At 41.8% G+C, this 3976-nt stretch overlaps 1 long non-coding RNA gene across 1 annotated transcript; it reads left to right on the top strand.

Moving 5' to 3' along the window:
* Positions 1-11: 11 nt before the first annotated feature.
* On the top strand, positions 12-3921 carry LOC113941644. The gene is made up of 3 exons (XR_003525724.1): positions 12-2087; positions 2873-3036; positions 3637-3921. It is a non-coding gene; the product is annotated as an uncharacterized LOC113941644 (long non-coding RNA).
* The last annotated feature ends 55 nt before the right edge of the window (positions 3922-3976 follow it).

Below are 3976 nucleotides of genomic sequence, written 5' to 3'. Positions count from 1 at the left end.
TCTTAAATGACAACATTACCAAAACTCAGAAACTGTTCTCCTGGAACCTTATCTAAAACGATATTAATTTGTAAGAATTCTCCCTCTGTAGTGCAAGAACGAAGTAATATTAAATGGATTGCTGTTAGGCCAAAACTGGCTAAAAGGAAGAGCTGGGAATAAGGAATGGATTTTTTTTCCCACTTGATTTCCAGTAAACTGACAGTTGACTGAAACTCCACATTTTCCCTCATCAAGTTTTAAAGTCTGCATGCTGGATACAAACTTGTCACACACTCCTTGCAGACCAATTTACTGAAACACATGGATCAGACATTAGTGATTTCTTCATGGTTATCAAACTCTGCCGTTTTACAGAAAGTCCAAAAGCTACGTAACCTGTCCTGTGATTTACTGGAGTTCAGGTTTGAACTGTACCAAGAGCTTCTCTCCGTCTTAGCTGCAGAATTTATTTCTTCCAAAGTCTTAGAAATGGTTCAGACTCAAAATGACATTCAAAAGCTGAACAGAAATGGACAAAGAACACTTGATTTCTTAATATGGGGACACACCCAGCAGGACAGAGTTCGGTTCCTTTGTTAAATCTGTGTGTTGTCTTGTTTTAGAGATTGGACTCGCAAATTAGAAGCCGAGTTTAACCTTTAGAGTGTGCAGCTGCCTCTTGGAAGTGGTGGTGTTCTTGTAGAGAATGGGTGCTTTGGGATGGTCTTTCCAGATTTACCCTGGCATACGCACGGTGCCCACAAACCTTGGGATTGCTCTGGAAGCATTGTGCATGAGTCTAAAAACATGTGAGCATCCTTCTTCAGGAACCAGTAACAAAATTCTGAACAGCTGGAGAAGGAAAAATCTGTACTGTGTTTCAAGTTGGTGCTTGCCCTGAAGCTTCTGCATGGACTGAGCTGTGTCAGCAAGTGCACTTGAATTTTTGGAAATGAATCACTCGCAGCAAAGCTGTTCACACAAGTTGTATTGTACATACTGGGACTATTAATATTCCTGTTTGCATTTCTGTCCAGTTTTTTTACATTTCCTTTTATAATCCTTCTATACCATGTCATAAATTGAATACTAAATTTAAAAGAATCAAGTGGAGCATCACATGATAGCTCTTTTCTCTCCTCAAGACTTAGAGCTCAGCTTAAAGACTGGCAAGAACGTCTGAGCTTTAGCAGGACAACTGTCTGTATAGTGGGAATGTAAGCTGATAACGAATGTAAATGTGTTTTTAAGCTTGCCACAAAACCCCAAATGAGAGGCAGAGAGAGATTATGAAAATCCCGGAGTGTTCCTTCTTTTTCCAACTCACCTTTCCTTACAGCAGCTCTTTTTCTTATTTGTCTTAGTCTGAAATAGTCCGTTGAAAACAGGAGTTGGAGGTTAAGTGTGCGGTGCTTCCTCCTGCCATTTAAAAGAGCAAAAGAGCAATTTACAAATGCAGACCACTTTCCAACCCAGCCTTGCCACGTTAAGGAGGAGCACTCAGTGTTTGCTGCAGGTTATTGGAGCCTTAGTGCCAGTAACCCCCATCCAATGTGACTGACTTTCCTGCTTAAAAGAGTGCTGAAATTCAGCCAAACTTTGGGTATCTGTAATTGTCAGGGAAAGAAGGAATAAAAACATGGCATGAGAAGGACTTCAGCTTTCTCCTTGCTAGAACCTCGATGTTGATCTCTCTCTGTCTCTCTCTGTTGTCTTCTGTGCAGCTGCATCTGTTGCTGCACAACATGAATGGCTGTGCAGATGCCACCTCATGCCTTCAAATAAGAAAAACGGAACTGGGGTTAACACTGCGCTAGTGCAGAACCTGTAGAATAAAGTGGCCATGCCTCTTTCTAAACCTGGTACTGCCAATTGTGGAGAAGGTCATGTGAGCACTGTTACTAACTTACGCAGCTTCTTCCAAGTAATTTACAGTGAGAGCAAAGTTCTGAAGGACTTTTTCAAGCCCATCCAGTTGGTACTGTTTGATTGTATTAAAAATCTTTATCGTATGTGTCAAAATTCTACTTTTCTGTAGGAGTTAAAGAAACTTACACTGCCTCCACAGACACTGCGTCATCAAGGGAACAATCAGACGACTTCATGTGAGTAAAATAACAACTCTCTTGCCACTCATCAAAGCAGGTAAAAACTCACCTATGAAAACTCTTGTATAGCTAAAAAAAGTCAGATGTGACCAACATGCAGTGCTGGAATAAGGACTAGTTTCTTTCACTCACCTAGCTGCCTCATTGAAATACCTTCAAGTTTTAAACTGTGAGGTTGTCCCACAGTTATTGCAGGATAAAGAAGTGTCAAAAAGAATTTCTCATGTACTTCAGAAGAAGACTTTAAACATTTAATTTCAGTCTTCTTCAAGCAGACAAAAAGGGTATATGAACCTGCAGTGTTTTGTATTTAGATGTGAGGCAATGCAGGAGGAAAGCTGAATGCTAAAGTACTGAATGTGTAAATTTGAACCTCTTTCCTGTGTTTGGAGTGCTTAGTGTATCTAAGCTGGAGAGGTGGGGAGGGGAGACTGCAAGCTGTAAAGTCCGCCCTTCCAAAGCCCCTTTATGAGCTAACAGGAGTTAACCATGGAAGATATTTCAAACTAACTTGAAGCTACAGCAAAATGTCCAATTTCACCATAGAATTGCAGACCAGAGATCTAGAGAAAATAGAAAAGCCTCAATTTGCAGACATGTAAAACTGGCACAGTGTAGATGTGTAGAGACATTTGGAAATCTAGTTACAGCCCAGCTCACTGTCAGAACTGAAAAAGATTTTTCTTCACCTCTTAGGACAGGTTTGTAAGTTCCGGATACAACTGTACTTCTAGACCTGAAGTAGTTTCTGAAGGGCTCGACCTTTTTCACTCTTTTTATAGCTGTGGACCCTTGCAACTCAATGACCCAGGTTCTACCCAGGATAAAGTTACAGTAGGTGGAACAAGCAATAACAATGAGGTGACCAGAGAGTGCCTGACCCAGGCAGAAAAGGAGCCATGCAATCAAAATACAAAGGTCATTAGACCTCATGGACGACTTTTAGGTATGGCTGGATTTCATTTATTACTGAATGTCTGTAGGTTTTTAAACTCATGTCCAGCCTCTCATCCAGCATCACCTCCAAGTCCTTCTTGGCAGGGCTTCTTTCAGTCCCTTCCTCCCCCAGCCTGGATTGATTCCAGGGGTTGCCCCGACCCAGGTGCAGCGCTTTGCAGTTGGCCTTGTTGAACCTGATGAGGTTCCCAGGAGCCACTTCTCAAAGCTCGTCCAGGTCTCCCTGGATGGCATCCCAGCCCTCTGGTTTAGGCAGACTTGCCAAGGGTGCACTTAATCTCACTGTCTATGTTGTTCTTGACATAGCTCAGTGCTTGAGCTTACAGACTGGAAAAATAATAAAAGCACCATCAATAGAAAGAATCTATATAAAGAACCTTTGCTCCAGTATCACTCATGTACCAGTGTTTTTAATGACTATTTGTTTGTTAATGCCCAACTCGGTGCATCTTCACTATCTGGCTTCTTACAGATCTGTAAATGCTGAAAAAATACAGGTTTATCAGTCCTGGTAAATACTTTTAAGCCAACTTCCTTGCCTTCTCCCAACCTCCCATATGACACATTTTTTTTTCCCCACTTATTTTAGGAAGAAAAGCAGACGTCAGAAGAGTCCCACAAAGCACTCCAGATGCCATGCCTGAGAGAAAAAGAGCAACACCCATGAACCCTGAAAATGTCCACTGCAGTCGTTGCAATGCTGTGTATCGCAGACCATTCAGGGACAGGGTGATTCACTTGCTGGCTCTGAGGAATTACAAGAAGCCAGAGTTACTTGATCGCTTGCTGAGAGATGGAATAATGCAAAAGGACAGGGGTACCCTTGGAAAGATCCTTCAGCGGGTGAGATCCTGCAGTTTATGCCAGCAATTTTTCCCTCTTGCTATTCTTTTATTCCTGATTTCTACCTGTGTCATGTTTAAATTAGA

Source organism: Corapipo altera, unplaced genomic scaffold (assembly GCF_003945725.1).
Source record: "Corapipo altera isolate COAL_440 unplaced genomic scaffold, ASM394572v1 92724, whole genome shotgun sequence".
Lineage (NCBI taxonomy): Eukaryota > Metazoa > Chordata > Aves > Passeriformes > Pipridae > Corapipo > Corapipo altera.
Note: the sequence above shows the minus strand (reverse complement) of the source record. Positions and strands in the feature narration are given on the sequence as shown.